The sequence below is a fragment of the Sapajus apella genome, unplaced genomic scaffold, assembly GCF_009761245.1.
Source record: "Sapajus apella isolate SASKATOON/1434 unplaced genomic scaffold, GSC_monkey_1.0 scaffold1, whole genome shotgun sequence".
Lineage (NCBI taxonomy): Eukaryota > Metazoa > Chordata > Mammalia > Primates > Cebidae > Sapajus > Sapajus apella.
The window spans coordinates 44,438,092-44,457,034 of NW_022436941.1; the positions used below are offsets into that span (position 1 = coordinate 44,438,092).

Here is an 18,943-nt window from a genome sequence, read left to right on the forward strand (position 1 = left end):
CTGAAAAAAAAAAAAAAAAAAGTTCTTACGTTGAAGTTAAAGAGAATCAGAATAGTCTTTATTCAAGCTAAAAGTTTTTGTTTTATTCAAAATTAAAAACTCTCAATTTGTTAACTTCAAAGTCTCCAACTCTGAACTTAGACCTGAATATGCCAGCCTTTTTCCCACTGGAGAAGCTCAAAATCTTCCCAGCCATTTCCCTAGATGCCAGATGAAGTATTCCTGAACACACATCATTACTTAAAACTTGGGTTAAAAACATTCTATTATTGAGATTTCTATATGATCATTTATGTATGCTTTTATAGAGATATAATTAAAACATTTCAGTGACACATTGTTCTTCTAATACACACAAAATACTGATGAGTTAATAGATCATAAGGGCTATCACATATTATGCTTACCATGTGTTCAGCACTGTTCTAAGTGAGTTTTACATATACTAATATACTTGGACCTATCAACAAATAAAACAAAGACCAGAGTTAATAAACAAAAAAAAGGATGGGTAGATGGATGAATGGATGGATGGGTGGTAGGTGGTGGGTAATAATAGACTAGATCGATAGATAAAAATTTAAAGTTGAGGCTAGGCATGATGGCTCACGCCTGTAATGCCAGCACTTTGGGAGGCCAAGGCAGGTGAATCACTTGAGGTCAGGAGTTCAAGACCAGCCTGGTCAACATGGTAAAACTGTCTCTACTAAAATGCAAAAATTAGCTGGGCGTGGTGGCACATACCTGTAATCCCAGCTACTTGGGAGGCTGAGGCAGGAGAATCACTTGAACCCAGGAGACAGAGGTTGTAGTGCGCCAAGATGGAGCTACTGCACTCCAGCCTGGCGACAGAGCGAGACTATCACAAAATAAAGTAAAAGCTGAGTCTATTGACTTGCTAGCCACAGGAATACAGGCTAGGGAGAAATGTACTGAGTTAAGTGGTAGCTCACTGAGAGGGAGAACTCAGAGTTGTTAAAGGCTTGCCAGGGTTGGTTCATGTGGTTATTGCTTATTAAGGGTTGAAATCCAGTACTTTGAAAAGAACAGAATGAATCTGAAGCTCTAAATAGAGTTGGTTAAAAGAAACACCATTGCTCAGTGTTTGGGAAAAAGTCTTCAGTTAGGACCTAGTATCCCACAGTCATTCCAAGTTCATGGTTATTTATTTAGCTTCGCTGGTCTGGAGTCAGCCTGGAGAAACACAATAGTCAGTTATGATCTGTCCTTGAAAAACGCTCCTGTAAGCAGAACATGTTCTTTTCCATTCCTCACAACAACTTTTTAAGGGGGTGCAATTATTGTCGTCCTCATTTCCCAGAGCTGGAGACTAAGGCGCTGAGGTGTTATTTGCCCAAGGTCAAGCTAGAATTCAATCCTGGGAAGTCAGAGCCCACACTCTTAACCCCTCTTCTCAGCCAGCAAGCACGGCACAGATTCGGAACCAATTGCTGATGTGTATGTTGCCTATTTAAAATTATTTGTTATTAAAATTATACATATAAAGTTGTTTATAATTTCAGCTAAATTAAATGAACAAATACTAATTCAAAGAGTACTCTGTATGATAAGTACTATGACTATACACTAGGTTTAACTTGAGATCTGACTTTAACCTTTGCAAACTGCTTTGTAAATGTTGGCTATTTCATGAAAAAAATAGGAATATTTGCCTTTTTTTTTTACATCTGTTGTCATAGGAACCAAGTCTATCTCCACAATCACACACATTATACTAACACCATTCTAAAGGAGTGAGTCTTTTAAAAGGCCCCCTGTTAAAGACTTTCTCATTCTCACTACCCACCCCCACTCACCCTAGTCTTACCTTCTACATCACTTTAAAACTTTTCTCATCAGAAATTAGAGGAATATTTTCTAATAGGAAATGAATTGCACTTGTTTGCCCATCTATCCCTCTCCTTGTATCTGCAAACCATTCAAAGACCATCACTTTGAGCTCTTTCAAGGGAAAACCATCCCCCAGAGTTTGAAAGGCACAGTGATGTACTGCAAAATCTGTGACCAGCGTCTTCTTACTTTTGGAGAGATTTAGTTTGGGGAAATAGAAGATATCTGATAAATCTGATAATTAAGAAAGTTGGCTGAGCTGTGTAATGCAGTTTTATTGTTCCAAACAAGTAGGACCCAAAGTAAAGCAATATGATTTTCATGTCACCAGTATTAACTAACACAAAGGCCATTTTAAAAGAGAAATCATGGTCAGGCACAGTGGCTCACGTCTGTAATCCCAGCACTTTGGGAGGTCAAGGTGGGGGGGATCACCTTAGGCCAGGAGTTGAAGACCAGCCATGAATTAACATGGCTAACATGGTGAAACCCAGTTTCTACTAAAAATACAAAAAATTAGCCAGGCATGGTGGTATGTGCCTGTAATCCCAGTTACTAGGGAGGCTGAGGCAGGAGAATCGCTTGAACCCAGGAGGTGGAAGTTGCAGTGAGCCGAGATCTCATCACTGCACTCCGGCCTGGGCAACAAGAGCAAAACCCTGTCTCAAAAAAAAAAAAGAGAGAAGTCCCCAAATTGTCTTGGTCAGTGGTGGTTCTATTGACGTAAAATTACTGCCTCTGAAGATGACTCCTTTAGTGGTGATTTTTTTAAACGTTTTAGTAAGTTTGTAGGAAAGCTCAGTATGACCACAGCATAAGCTGTATCTCATATGTACATCAAATTCAAATGTATAGACAACTGCATGGCTTCCCTTGTTGACAGCTCTAAATGTTTAAAGGTAATAGAGGTGGCAGAATAATATTTTACTAGAAGAAAGAGTTCCATGGCTAAGAAAATTTTCAGTACAGGACTAGTGTATCCTTGAGACTTTTCACAACACAAGGATTCTAAGATTCAATATTCTAAAAGATCTATGGCAAACTGAATTATTTTCAGAAGTGAGTTTCCACTGAACTAGACACATTTTTTCTCTTAATTCCTCCTGTAAATGGTAGCAATCATTTATAGGCTAGTATTAAGCATCTTATCACTGAGAACTCTATAATATTTAGTCTTCCTTATGGTGACACTGATATCTTTGGGATAATTAGCAAAAGACTAAACATTATGTTCAGTATGTTTTTGCTTTAAAGTGTATTTTAAATGAGTTTCTTTTTGGAGAAAGGGAATCCCTGAAAGCGATTTAATTCACTATTAATATTTACCCATTTACATTTCATTGGAAAATCACTCATTCATCGCACGCACTGTTCTTCACTGCCACTAGGTGGTGCTCCAGCCATAATGTCGATTCCTGAGCCTCCCGAACCTGTACGCTGCATACTGTCCTAGGGCAGGTCCCACTGAACGTGGCTGGTCTTGCAAAAACCACAGCCAGTGTGAGGTATGTTTCTAAGCTCCCTAAAGTTTACACAGAACCCCAGAGTGAGGCTGATAGTAGAAAAGCCTACTATACAGGAAAGCAGAACTTAACCCACAGTGGAAAGAAAATAACTAAGGCAGGTGGGGTAGTAGAGACAGACCCAGGATTTTCCCCCAATGGTGTCTTCAGTAGTAACCCAACCACCTACTTCAGGGGCTGGCCTAGTAATGCTGAAAGATGAGGCTACGCAGACACCTTCCATGGCCTTCCAAATACCACAGTTTGGCCAACATGAGCACCAGGAAAAAAAGATCTGAGAGAAGGACCAAGTATGGGGACCTTAGGTCTGTGTCTGCCCAGCTGTGCCTGGTACCCATGTTTCATATCTATCCAGATAGTATTTGCTCTGGGCTAGCAGCTCAGCATTTGCCAGCAGAAGTGATTTGCCCCAGGAGGGCAGACCTTCCCCTGGGGTGTGAACAAAATTTCTCTCCCTATTTCCCGGAGTTCTTTCAGTTACATCTGTAACTTACTAGTCAGTTCTGAGTCACTTTCCAAAAAAAACGCATAGAGGTACAAGCTTCAAAGAAAGACAATCTCCATACGTGGTTCAGTTTACAAATATGGACAGTACGTGTGCATAGTCACAAATGCCAAGTGGCACAGAAAAAGAAGCAATCTGCATGAGCCAGAATATTTAAAAGGCTTCACAGAAAATGTGGTACTTAAAAACAGGACTGCAATGTTTGGAGCTGGAAAACATCTTGGAGAACACCTGGTCTGAGGCTCTGAAATAGATCATCTGAGTTTTTTGGTTTTTTTTAGATGAAGTCTTGCTCTGTCACCCAGGCTGGAGTGTAGTGGTGCAATCTCGGCCCACTGCAACCTCCACCTCCTGGGTTCAAGAGATTCTCCTGACTCAGCTTCCTGAGTAGCTGGGACTACAGGTGCCCGCCACCATGCCTGGCTAATTTTTGTATTTTTAGGAGAGACTGGGTTTCACCAAGTTGGCCAGGCTGACTCAAACTCCTGACCTCTGGTCATCCGCCTGCCTTGGCCTCCCAAAGTGCTGGGATTACAGGCATGAGCCACTGCGTCCAGCCGTTCATCTGAGTCTTAACGGCTCATAAAGTTATCTCAAGAGCCATGCTTGAAGCCAACCAAGGAGGCTTCCGGGTCTCACCCACATTTCAACAGCTCCAGTTTTATCTGTTTACTTTATGGGGTTTCTCTTTAAGCTCTGTTTGAACAAAGAATCTTACTCCTTCTTTTTATGTTGGAACCACTGATCCAGTCGATGCTGCTCATTTTACAGATAAGATCACCGAAGCACTTTGGGGACTTTCCCAAGCTCACACATGCCTTGAACTGAAAAGATAGGGAGCATTTTGGATATGTTGGACAAGGGTGATATGGTCTGGCTTTGTGTCCCCACCCAAATCTCATCTGGAATTGTAATAGGTGACTGGATCATGAAGGTAGTTTCCCCATGCTGTTCTTGTGATAGTGAGTAAGTTCTTATGAGATCTTATGATTTAAAAGTATAATACTTCCCAGCCGGGCATTGTGGCTCATGCCCATAATCCCAGCACTTTGGGAGGCTGAGGAGGGTGAGTCAATTGTGGTCAGGAGTTCGAGACCAGCCTGGACAACATGGTGAAACTCCATGTCTACTAAAAATACAAAAATTAGCCAGGTGTGGTGGCAGGCTCCAGTAATCCCAGCTACTTGGGAGGCTGAGGCAGGAGGATTTCTTGAACCTGGGAGGCGGAGGCTGCAGTGAACTGAGATCACGTCACTGCACTCTAGCCTGGCAATGGAGTGAGACTCCATCTTACAAACAAGCAAGCAAACAGACAAAAAAAGTACAGCACTTCCCCTTCACTTGCTACCTCTCTCTCCTGCTGACATGTAAGACACGCCTTGCTTCCCCTCTGCCTTCTACCATGACAGTAAGTTTCCTGCATCCTCTCCAGCCATGCTGAACTGTGAGTCAATTAAACCTCTTTTTTTTTTTTTAATAAATTACCCAGTCACAGGTATTCTTTATAGCAGTGTGAAAGTTGACTAATACAAAGGGAAAACAGGGTGTCTGCAGGGAACAAGAAAGAACCACATCTTCATCTGACCCACAGGTTAGAAAAGCATGTTTGTCAAACTACATGAACCTAAAGACAGTTTATATTTGCTGCCCAGGTTCTATTCAGAGATATTATATCCTCTTGCCAGAGACACAGACATGCAAACCATATTTAATACTTACTAAACCCGAAACTCATACTCATAGACCTTGAAAGATAATAGAATTCTCATTTCCATTGTCCAGATGAATCTTCTCCATCTTTTGACAAAGTTATTTACTACTGTTTCTCAGAATGACTCCAAAGCAGTTAAGAAAAAGGCAGTACTCCATCCTGGAGATGATAATCCCGGCTCAGCAGTGGATACACTGGCGGATGTTTAGCAAGCTTTATAAAAATCAATCTTACTATAAAATGTTGATGCTTCCTCAACTCCCGTTTCCTCCTTATTTTATAAAATGTGGAATTTATTTCAGACTAGAGCTTGAGTCAAGCACCTGAGTTGGGAAGACCAAAAGTCAGTTCAGAGGCTAACTCTTGAAAAGCTCTGTGAAATCTATAATTCAGGTCACAAGGAGGACTCTATTGCTCTTCCTCTCTGCTGGTGAAGAGAAAACAGAAGGTATCCTCTCAGTGTCCCAATGTATTTAGGTGAAAGATGCCCACCTCAAACCCACTTAAGCACAAAGAGAATTTACAAGCCCAGGCAATGGGAAAATTCAGGGCTGGCTCATGCTCAGCTGGAGAAGGAAGAGCCCAAATTGTGTCAGGAGAAATCCATCTCTCCCTCTCTTGTCTGAGCTTTATCCTGCTGTCTTCATCCTCACTCACGCTTTCTTGGAGAGAAGGCAAAACCCCAACAATCGCAAATATACAAACTCAAAGTTCTCCAGCAAGAGAGCACCTCTGGCCCAGGGGCTCCAGGTACTGAGTTGCATCTCAATGACTCAAATTGCCTCTCGAGCCTCTCTTTGGATGTGTTGCTTTGATCGCATGCCTAACCCTGACACTGGGATTTGAGAATTTACCAGAGGTTACCTCCTGGTAGAACTGAGTCTTCAAAGATGGAACCTAGGCCAAGGACTACGAGTAGGGAGGGGTGGCTCCCCAGGAGGAAAAGATAGGTTCTGTTTCAGGAAGAAGGGACACTGAGCAGGTCAAACCACAGCTGTGTACTACCTTCACCTACCCGGCTCTGCGCCTCTCTGTGCTAGTGGACAAGGCGCACCTGATACCTTTGGAGGGCTTTAGAGTAGCTAAATAATAGATACTATTAGCCAAGCTAGCCTGCCCATTCATTTGTGTTCATTGAACAAATGTTTATTTGTAGTAAGCCACAAACTTAAACTGAGCTCTTGCCGGAAGTCTATTGGGTAAATCAACTTCCTGGAACCACTGTGTCAGGAATTGCCACAGGCTTCTTGCTGGCCACGCCCCTGGGGACACACTTGGAGTCTTGGCTGACTGTCAGCTACCTTTTTTTTGCCTCCGGTTCCTAGGTGTTTTCTCTTCTGCTAACTCTGGCTAGGCATTGTCAGGCCTCCAAGTCCAAGCCTGGCCGTTATAGCCTTGGTGACCCGCACGTACTCCTCTGGATGGTCCCCAGGAACCGGAAAGTCTGGACCACAAGTAACCAGGTGGGCAGAGAAAGAAGTGAAACAACTTGTTCCTGCCTCAACTAATCGCTCTGCCCCTGCAACCTGCAACCATTGTTCCTGCTCAGCCTTGTGAAGCTTCCCTGCTGGACATTGGGTTTCTCAGGACCCCACCCCGTAACTATGTAATTTAATATACCGCACCCTCCCCTCTGCTAGCAACCGATAACCGCCACCCTTATGATCATGCCTGTTTGCAATAGGTGCCCCCTACCCTTGTGACCATGCATCCCGTGATGCCCTTCCCCTCCCTAAAATAGGTTACCGCCTTTAACTGACCACTTGCCCCAACCTATAAAACCAACTCCTATCCCCTTGCCCTCTGCTGACTCTCTTTTCTGACTCAGTCCGCCCACCACACGGGTGAATAAACAGCCATGTTGCTCATACAAAGCCTGTTTAGGGGGGTCTCTACGCAAGTGGTGCACTTAACAGGCCTAGGACACATCTTTCCTTCAGCTACTTCTGACACGCTCAAAAACAAGAAACAAGATTTTTTCTTTATCAGGACTGGAGATTTACTGAGGACTGGGAAATGTTCGAAGATTCAGAAGTCTTACTGCTTCCTTAGGGCCATTCTGCCTGATCATTCAGTTCTCAACCTTCACGGCAGTTCTGCCTCCTCTTCTGTGGCTGCAGTGGAACTCAGGCCCTCTCGCTCCTGTGCACTGGCAGTGCCAGCTACCCCTTACTAAGCACCTACTCTAGTCCAGGTCCTGTGGAAGACGTGTTATTAATGTATCATCTCAAATGCTCCTCCTCTCTCCTCTGCGGTGAGTCCTATGACCCTCACCAAAGAGGAAACTGGGGGCCGGAGAGATGAAGTCACTGGCCTGCATTCTGTGGGCAGTGGGTGGCAGCCGAGGAGCCGGGACTGGGTGTGCCTGGGACTGAAGCCACGCCCTTGACCACCACACTGTAGTGCCCTCTGTGGGCCCCTACTTCAGGAAGCCCTTTTCCTGCACGTGAGCCTGAAGCCACAGAATGGCAAGAACAAACCAGGGCACCTGGAACACTGCTCAGGAGCCTCCAAAGACTCGGGAAGGCTGTTGGAACTCCCCATGACCACAAGGCTGAGTGATTTCAATCTCTATGTCTGACAACTCACCACCCATCAACAGCATGCACAGAAGATTTGTTACAGGGGTTTTCTTCATGTATCACCCCTGCTGGTATCAAAGTAGTGTTGCTCAATCATATTTTACTCATGTGTCCTTCTGACAGTGCAAAATTCTTACTACCACCGTCCCAAATGCTGGGATGGTCCCAGGATTTCTTTCCTCCCATTGTGATATTTGCATTTCTCCATCTCACTTGCCAGTGGATTTTGCCAATGACAAAATTTCTCCATACTACCAATTCCTGTAGTTTGAATTACAAAAGAAATCCCCTCCTTTATCTTCCATATATAAGATGTTTATGTAATATTAAATGTAATATCAGAACACACCCGACATATTTAAAATGTTAACACCTCAGATGGCGTTGGCCCCAACCAATCAGAACAGCTGCTGATCCTTACCGCATGCTGGTGAGTTGCAGCCTAGCATTAGCCCTGTGTGTACTTCCAGGAGTCCTGTAATACCTCCTGAGGTCACCTCTCCCACCACAACAACTGGGAAGCCTGAGCTAGGACCTAGTGTTTCTGCTAATGTTGCCATAGAATTCAACTAGGTGGGGAAAAAACAAAAACAGAGATTGCGTCATCCTCTTTCTCCTTTCTTGTATGTGAAACTTCCTCCCGGCCAATTGCTTCATCATGGTGGGGCTGTCCTTGCTCTCAGTATAAGGGGTGGAATAATCCAAGAGGCATAACAACAGCCAGGTGTGTCACTGTGTGTCTGAATAATGTCCCGTGTGCATTAAGTTGCTATCAAAGGGCGTCACCATTTGCTCACCTCAGACTCCAGATAAAAGGACACCCAGGTGATGTCCACACGGCAGCCACCCACCTCTTCCTCCTGAGGGACTTTTTGTTTTTCGGATCATGAGGAAATGAGGCACCCAGTTTCATAATTCCCGAACGCTGACCCAGTTCTGGAAGCAGCCAACACCCAGCTGGAGCATTACTGCTCTTGCCTGTGTCAGAAAAGGAACACGGTAACACAGCAGGGGTCTTAGAGTGCCGCCAACACCTCCCGTGAATCAGTGCTCACGGGTCAGAGCCTTCAGCGCGATGCTGAAAGGCAGGAGCGCTGCTCAGCCCAGCAAAACAGCAGGGCCTAACGCAGACGGGGCTAGAGTTGGGGGAAGGAAAATACAGATTAAGTGCATGTCTAACACCATCTGCTGATTCCCAAAACTTAGAGGAAAATCTTTGCAAGGATTGCCATTCTCTACTGGAAGATTCAGAGGAGGGGAAAAAAAAAAAAGCCGTGCAACAAATGCTACATTTTTGTTCACAACAGATAAGGTATATTCAATCCAATCAAATTTTATTGAGAGCCTCTGGGTCAGACTGCTGGGCATGTAAAGGTGCAGTCTCTTCATCCCTGCACTCGTGCACATAAGGGGAGCTTCGTCTAGAAATTTCTGGGATTCAGAGGAGGGAAAAAACTGAAATATCAACCCTTCAGATATTTTCAGAATCACCTCAAAGCTCCAATGCCTTGGACAGGGAAACCCCAAAGTTCCCCAATATTAACAGTTCCTCAGGATTCAATTCTCTGGGTCCTCTGACCTCAAGCTCCTGAGTCCCCAGGTACCTCTGCGTTCTCCAAAAGAACACGCTCACACAGAAAGAAAGTCGTGCTGGAAACTCCAGTAACAGGAGACTGGTTGAATGTATGAAGGTACATTCACCAAAAGGAATCGTGAGTGGCATTCTAAAGATGAGTTAGGCGTACATCTGCTCAAGGTCAGTTTCGAAGTGAGCAGGGCGGGGGCGGAACAGCAGCAGAAATGATACTGTTTAAGAAAAAATACAGGAAGGGCATCCCCAGAAGGAGACACGAGAAGCTGGTAACAGCTGCTGCCTTTGGTGAGAGGAGCTGAAGCTAGCGGTACACATTTTTATAGGAGTTTTTGTAACAATAAATCAGAGTTGCTTTTAAAAATTGCCAAGAAGGAATTGGGGTAAGAGAAGCCATCACATGTAAGCATTGGGGAACCAGTTTCAACTTGACTGAAGATGCCCTAGAGGAGGAAAAGAGCTTAAGATCCATATCCCACAGAAAACGCCAGCAATTGCTGGTCCCAAAGTTCCTTTTAGAGCACCTGCTGCCGGGGTCTCCTGTCCTGGCTTTCCTGCATCACCCCTTTGGCTCTGTTGGGCTTTTTCATGCCATACATCAGACTTTAATTCTGAATTCTACCCTCTTCTTCAAAGCACTAGATGGAAACGGCCTCCCTCAATGATCTGCTTAAACCAACAAATCTATATAGGTCGTGTGAATCACTCCACTACCCTAGAGCATAAGAATTGCCACATTTCAGCCTGGAACAGTGGCTCACACCTGTAATCCCAACACTTTGGGAGGCTGAGGCCTGTGGATCACGAGATCAAGAGATTGAGAACATCTGGCCAATATGGTGAAACCCCATCTCTACCAAAAATACAAAAATTAGCTGGATGTGGTGGCGCACACCTGTAGTCCTAGCTACTTGGGAGATTGAGACAGGATAATCGCTTGAACCCAGGAGGTGGAGGTTGCTGTGGGCTGAGATCACACCATTGCACTCCAGCCTGGCAACAGTGTGAGACTCTGTCTCAAAAAAAAGAAAAAAAAAAAAAGAAGAAGAATTGCCGCATTTCTTAATTTCTCTGAAGAAAATTAAATCTGACCAAGTCCCCAGTCGTGTTGCCCCTCCCTTGGGAAGAACAAAGAAGTCTAGAGTCCTAGAGTTTCCACCATTAATGAGCATTGGGCAGGGGACTTTGGTGCAGCATGGTAGCCAGTGAGCTGCTCATTGTCCAGGCCCCCAGGATGATGATGCCCCCATCTGCAGGCTCCTCTGGTGGCCCCCACCATCTCTCCAGGTCACGCAAGGTCCTGACCCTTTCATTTGGCTCCCAGTTCCTGAGACTCCAGGTCTCATCCCCAGGTATCTGTGGCCTCAGTTTACTCAGTTCACCTGAGATGTATATCTCAGCTTGGGTGCTGGATGGTGAGTGGCATGCAAGTCCCCACCGGTCAGCACTGGCCACCCTCTGTCTGCCATCAGAACCAGGCCACTCCCTTCTTCTTCTCAAAGCCAGGTTGCTCTCCCCTACCTCTCTCCAGCTTACATTTCAAAACAACATTTCCATTCTAAAAAGCAAAAGAGCTTAGCATTTGCCCATGCTACACCCAGGACAAGGGAGTCCAGACCTCAGAGCACAGAGGCCGTCTGTTCATGCCTTAAGGGGGACGAGGATGTTGCCTGCACAGCAAAGCAGCTCCACGCAGGATTAACCCCCCACTCTGCTACACCCTTCTCCCAGCAAATCTTTGTGTTTCACATGGCAGAAAATACTTTCCATAAATAAATGGAGAAACATTCAAAGGGAGGCAAGGGCTGTTCGTAGCCAGGGTCCCTGAGACTCAGTTTCCTGGATTGAATGTCACAAGGGAGTAAATTTTTTTTTTCTTTTTGAGACAGTCTTGCTCTGTCGCCCAGGCTGGAGTGCAGTGGCACAAACTTGGTTCACTGCAACCTCCACCTGCCGAGTTCAAGCAATTCTCCTGCCTCAGCCTCTCAAGTAGCTGGGACTACAGGCACGCACCACCATGCCCGGCTAATTTTTTTGTATTTTTAGTAGAGATGAGTTTTCACCGTGCTGGCCAGGCTGGTCTCGAACTCCTGACCTCATGATCCACCCGCCTTGGCCTCCCAAAGTGCTGGGATTACAGGCGTGGGCCACCATGCCCAGCCAGGGGAGTAAATTTCATAGTGAAACAGCACCTCACAGGGTAGGTAAGCTTCCCAACACGTGGCAGAGAAGCCTGTCTGCAAAGTGAATTTTCTGCCTCCCAGCAAAGATGGAAGAGACACCTTTGAGTGGGTTTTCCTCTGAGGAAAAAAGATCACAGGTAGGAGCACAATTCCAAGAGGACCTCCAGGGTTCCAATTTGGTTGTTCCAGGTTGAGGCCCAGAGAGGTATTTTTGAAGCTTCCCAAAAGACGCTCTTGTGCAGACAGGTTGAGAGCTGGTTTCGTAAAGGCCTAAGATGTTGTGTTTCCTCTGTACCATGGGTTGGGTTCCCAACCCCAGTCTTCATTTCCCAATCGCCCAGCCTCACATCAACACCTGCTGTGTATTCTCCAAGTTTCCATGCTCCCCACAGTCTCCCGGCCAACACAGTTGCATGCCCAAATCCCCTGCTTGTGTTTTAGGCCCCTTCACCTCCTGGGTCCCTCTTGTGGTATCCCAGATGCTGAGGTGGAGGCCCCAGGGACCCTCGCTTAAGCATTAGAGGGAGCATGGCTGGCACAAGCCTAACCAGTGGAGACCCTTTTGCCTTGGTAGCCAGATGGGATGCAGAGGGGCAGGGCAACCACAGAGTAGCACCGCAGGCTTTGGGGACGCTGCAGAGTGGAGGCCAGGGTTTCCACAGCTCTGCCATATGTCCCCATCTCCTCAGCTGGCAAGACCTGGACCCCCTCTTCCAGGCTGCCTTCCCTTTGTTGCGGAGATGGATCCCTCTCATCTCTCTTCTGTTCCTTGACCAGCTTTACTTGCTGTGAGGTCAAAGACTTCCTTCCTGCTACTGAGACATGAGACTGCTTACTCCTGGAGCAGTGAAGACCTGGGCAGGACAGGGGATCAGTGGGGCTGGTTTGGATTACCCTGTGTCACTCCAGGTCGCCCTGTTGGTTCTATTGTAATGGACAGACCCGGTCCCATGGTTGGCTCCAAACCTCCCCAGTCAGCATCCTCTGCACCAATATTTCCAACCCTCAATGTCAAAAGCTACCTTTCCCAGATTTTTATAGGGGATTCAGAAGACTGAATTGTTGCCGTCCTTCCTCAGCTTGCCCTGTGTCTGAGGGTTTTCGGGAATCCAGATAGAACCAGGCAAGCAGGGCTCCTCCCTTGAGCAGAAGGACCTTGGAGGCTGCGTCCTGAAGACTTTCCATCAGGAACTGTGGTTTCCCCCTTTGAGACCAGCCACTCTGGCAGCGTCTTAGTGGGAGCCAAGAGTCAGATGTTCCTTGCCTGTGAGATGATGGTGTCACTGTCAGAAAGCCCCCTCCATTTATGATCATCTGCTGCTTCTGTCACATGCAGACTGGCTTCACCAGTGCCAATGCCCATTTCTGCATGTCAGCTACGGCACAGGGCTGGGGGACCATCTCATGCTCCAGAAGTTAGGTATCACCAGCCACACAAAGATAGCCCATTTTCTTCCCCCTTCCCTACTGCCATGTCCCCGCTGAAGGGCAAAGACCTTTGAGATGGACTTTTCAAGCTCAGTCTCTTCACAGTTCTCTGGTATTCCTCAAATCTGCAGAAGTAAGCTACTTGGGTCTGCCACGACTACCAAACTTTCTGTCCCCTGTTTTCCAGTGTGGTCTTGACTAGTAGACCTGGACTGGGTCATTTCATGTGTGTATCACCACTTTACTGGTTCTCCAGTTTCTCATGAAGGCCTCAAAGAGTTGATTACATAGTTTTCATTTCTGGTGCGGTTTCTCTTTATGTTCTTACATAAGTCATATATGAATATATCCTGATTGTGTAAGCTTCAAATAATATAGAAGTCTACAGAGCGAAGCTGAAAACTGCACCATCCTGCTCCGGTTCACTCTTCCTCAAGGTCACACTGCGCACGGCTGCCTGTGCCTCCTCACAGCCCCTGTCTAGGAATCCACACTGCACAGCACACACCTCCATGCACGTGGATTTTTTCACCTTTCATTCTTTAGATGTAGGTATTACTTTGCAAATTAACAAACTTAGTATGTTTTTTGCTTGGAGGTTTTTTATATTAGGATATACAGCTCTATTTAATTCATCCATAACCACACACACACGTATATAATGCTTTCATACTCTAGATTTTTATATTCATACAAAAGAGACTGTCTTATGCACATGGTTCTGCACTTTTAGTTTTTTTGTAAGTTTTTTTTCATTTTTTTTTTTTTTTTGAGATGGAGTCTCACTCTGTCACCCAGGCTACAGTGCAGTGCTGTGATCTCAGCTCACTGCAACCTCCATCTCCCGGGTTCAAGCAATTCTCCTGCCTCAGCCTCCCAAGTAGCTGGGATTATAGGAGCATACTACCACACCCAGCTAATTTTTGTGGTTTCAGTAGAAATGGGGTTTCACCATGTTGGCCAGGCTGGTCTTGATCTCCTGACCTCAAATGATTCACCCACCTCGGCCCCACAAAGTGCTGGGATTACAGGTGTGAGCCACTGCTCCCAGCCCACTTTGATTTTAGACACAGAATACTCAGCACTTACATGCCTTCCTTGGTTTTATCAACAACTGTGTCATCTTTCATAATTTAGATGTGCCAAAAATGTATTAGCCAGAAGCCCACGGGAGAACGTTTTGTCACAAGTACACTTCTTATCTATCTGTGTGAGTCCTGTAATTGAATTTCATATTCTGTGGAGCAGTCATAAAATATGAAAGCTGAAAGTTATTACACATGGAAAAATTGCTGGATGGACAGGAATGGCAGAGAGGATTCTTGGGTGAGGAAGGGCTAAGCGGCTATTGTTTCCTCCTGATTCATTTTCTTAATGTTCTGGTGATGTGGGTCAATAATCATTAGCTCAGAGTTTTACTTTTCAGTTTCAGTTTTAGTTTTACCTCAAGCTCTTTTGACAAGTCATTCCAAGTGACAGCTCCATCTACGCATGAGCCTGGCGATTATTTCTGGGTGGGACAAGCTGTCCTTTCTAATTAAAGATGCTCTATCCCCAGGTGATTCAATTCCTTTGAGCATTTCAGCTCATGTTTAATTTCTTTGAAACCAGGTGTGTGAATGTATCTCTTACGTCTGTATAAGGCAGGTGTATACTCATATACCTGATATTAATAAACTGTTGATGTCATGTTTTGTTGCATTGCGAAGTTGTCAGCCTAGGCAACTTGTTTTCCTCCAGAAGTACTGCCCCTCTGATTAAATAGACCTCATTCAATTGTGAGGACATGTTAACCAAAATGACGTTTCCCAAAAGCTTGAAAGTGTTTGTTTAACTTTTACTGTTTTGTTTCACCATGGATGACATTGCTGCATCAATTTAGTTACGCAGCCCAGCAGCCACCAAGTGCCTATTGAATTTCATGACACTGAGAGCCTGAATTTCCTGTCACCGAGCATAACCTTTTAAAAATATTATTGCTTTTTTTAAACCCTGGCACAGAACCAGTTTTTTGTCTTCATCTTGACTTAATCCCTCCTCACTCTGCTCTCTCCTCTTCTTCTCCTGGCTCCACTCACCTCCTCTGTAGCCAGAAACCCACAGCTGGCTGTTTCGGCCATGTGTCCACAGTCTGGAATCCCTCATCCCCTTGGGCTTGCACTGTGGCCGGTTAGCTTGCGCAGCCTCAGCTCGGCACCCTCCCTGTCTGTCCCCTCCCACCCCATGCTCCCTCTGAAGATGCACCCCTCTTCTCCGAGGTCAGCCCCCTCAGTCCCCTTCTTCAGTGCTATCAGTGAGTTTGCTCCATCAAGCATCCTCTTTCTGTCTCTCTCTCTCATATTTTCCCCCTTCAACTAGTTGCTTCCTCTGTAAAAAGAAAAACTAAAACAAACATAGTCAAGGCTCCCTCAGACCAGAGATACTTTTTCTCAACCCTCCTATTCCCTCAAGCTATTGTTGTATCTCATACCTTTCTGCCAAAGTTCTTTAGCGTCTAGTTCAAACTGGTTCCTCTACCTCCCTACATCCTAGTACCTACTTTAAATAAATAAAAAGATTAAACATCAAGTAAAAGTGCATATGGTAAATATTCATTGAAGAAAGATGGAAAATAAAAAGCCCATTCCCCATCTGAGTGATAGGGAAATTATTCATTAATTAATAGAGTCATCAGTCTCTCTTCAGATAATATATACTGATTTTATATATTGTATTGTGTATACGTATAACATATTACATAGATTGTACACATACACACACATGCAAATATATATGTAATCTTCTAAATTTTACACGTATGGAATTATATGCTGTTGTCACCATTTTAAAAAACTTAATAACATATCCTGGCACAAGAATCGAAAAACAGTGGTTGCCCCTGGTGAGAGGATCTGAACTGTTGAGGAATGAGGTAAAAGAGCAACTTCCTGGAGGCAGCGGCGAGGCAGTCACTGGGCCAGGGTCCGGGGCCACCCTTCACAGCTCTGCTTCAGGCTCCCGTGCGGGCGTGTAGAGGGACATGGCGAACTCGGGCTGCAAGGACGTCTGACCCAGATGAGGACAGTTTTCTGTACTTTGCCTATGGTAGCAACCTGCTGATGGAGAAGATCCACCTTAGAAACCCCTTGGTGGCGTTCTTCTGTCTGGCCTGTGTGCAGGCAAGAAGGGGTTAAAAGTGGAACATATGTTGTAATAGAAGTTAAAGTTTCAACTCAATAAGGAAGAGAAATAACCTGTCGAAATTATCTGATGACAAATTATGAAAGAGTTCCTCCATCCCCACAGTATAAAAAAATTATTTGCATGGGTGCAAAAGGAAGTGGTTTGCCACTGGAGTATCAAGAGAAGTTAAAAGCAATAGAACCAATTGACTCTACAGGAAAGGCCTCAGAAGAAATTGAGGACATCATCAAGAGGGGGGAAACACAGACTCTCTAGAACATAACAATATATCTAAGGGTATTCTACGTACTAATATAAAATATTATTAACATTTGAGAACAGGGATCTGGGGGGTCTCCATGTCTGATCCATTTTCAAAAGTGCTCTGAAGGAATATCTCTCTTGGATGATTCCTTGTTTTCAGACTATAAAAAGAAACTGGGCTAGGAGTTAGAGAATGTAAAAGGGGGACATGAGGCCCTGAAATGTGTGACAAATGAATGCGAGTACCCCTTCTGTAAACAACACTGAAAGCTCTTCTCTTGGCTTGATCTTAAGTGTCTCCTTACTCTAGTACAGGATAGATTTGTAGCTTGCTTGATGACGGTGCTGGTGAAATGCTCTGCTCTGAGATTTTTAAAAATCAGCTTAATGAGAGTGATCTGCAGATAACTGATAATAACATTTTGAAAATTGAAAAGATGGTATACTGTTTCTAGAGGAATAAACATATTTGTGGCTAAAAAAAAGAGCAATGTCATCTGCACTGCATACCCTTTTGCATTATTGGAATTTTGTACTATGTTCATATGTTGCCTATTTAATAAATCACTTAAAGTTATATATCTTGAATATCTTTCCATAGTAGCATGTACAGACAGAACTCATGATTTTGTGGATATGGGCAGACTGTCTCTGGAAAGATACAGAAGAAATGAGGAAAAGCCTCTTAAGGAATGACTTGCAGATTGACCCCAGGCTATGTATATTTTCTGCCTACCTTTTGTCCTGTTTTTTTGTTTGATTGTTATCATGTACAAATATTACACAAAACAGGCTTCAAAAGAACTAGTTATATAGATGTACCATGACTTGTATAATTAGTTTCTTATATTTAGGCCATTCTCAAGTAGTAAGGTGACTATTATTATCATTATTATAAACTCATCACAGGGAGGATCCTGTACATGCATCTGTAATACTATGGTGATGTTTCTTCTTTCCTTGTCCCAGACCCCTTTCCTCTGTTATTATCTGTACACCAATCTCGTGATGGCACTTTCTGACTACTCACCCTTGAATGAGGTGACTTTTCCTTTACAAGCCTTTGCAGGTGGTCTGGTGGGGAAGGCTAGGGTCAGGTTCCACTTTCTGGAATGTTCTCATGACCCAGGATGTGAGAGACTCCTTTAGCAGAGGACAGGCAGGTGGGGGGCTGTGTGCCTCTCAGTTTCTCTTCTGCCTCCTGCCACCTGGATGGGCCAATTCTAGCATGCAGCTTGCCTGTGGGTGTCCTCATTCATCCTCACTTCCTCTGCCCCTCAGGACCAAACCGAGTGCAGAGTAGCTCCCATCGCCCCTGCACCCACTCCTTCTGGGCCAAATATTAGATTGGAATTTTGCACCTCAGTGTGAACCTATTAACTTAAAGAGGTAAATTTGGTTGATTTTTTTCTTTTGTTTTTTTTGAGATGGAGTCTCACCCTGTTGCCCAGGCTGGAGTGTAATGGCACTTTCTCAGCTCACTGCAACCTCTGCCTCCCGGTTCAAGCAATTTTCCTGCCTCAGCTTCCTGAGTAGCTGGGATTACAGGTGTCTGCCACCACACCCGGCTAATTGTTGTATTTTTAGTGGAGACAAGGTTTCACCATGCTGGCCAGGCTGTTCTCGAACTCCTGACCTCAGGTGATCCGCCAAAGTGCTGGGATTACAGGCGTGAGCCACCACGCCCAGCCTTGGTTGATTTTTTTCTGAGATATAAGGGTCCTGTCTCCATTCTTCCATCGCACCGTTACCCTGACCCCGTTCCCTCTCGCTGCTTTAGCATGCCTTCTGCCTGTTTTGTGTACTTATTTGTACAGGATAATAAGCAAACAAAAACCAGCACAAAAGGTATGCGGGAAGTATACCTGCCTGGGGTCAGGCCACAAGTCATTCTTCAAGAGGCATTTCCTCATTTTTTCTCTATCCTTCCAGAGATAGTGTGCCCATATCCACATATATGGAGCTGTGGGAAACTAACCTAAAATGTGTAGGTTTTTTTTTTTTTTTTTTTTTAACTGATCACAACTTATAGCTGTGCTCCGTCCAATCTCCCATCTCTATGAGGGAGGCAGAAAATGAAGGGGTCCATAGCTTTCTTCTCATTTTTAGCTGTTAAAAATTCTGGTGTAATCTAGTTTAAAAT

At 44.8% G+C, this 18,943-nt stretch overlaps 1 pseudogene; it reads left to right on the forward strand.

Moving 5' to 3' along the window:
* The first annotated feature begins 16,318 nt into the window (after positions 1–16,318).
* Positions 16,319–16,812, forward strand: LOC116550174 (annotated as a pseudogene).
* The last annotated feature ends 2,131 nt before the right edge of the window (positions 16,813–18,943 follow it).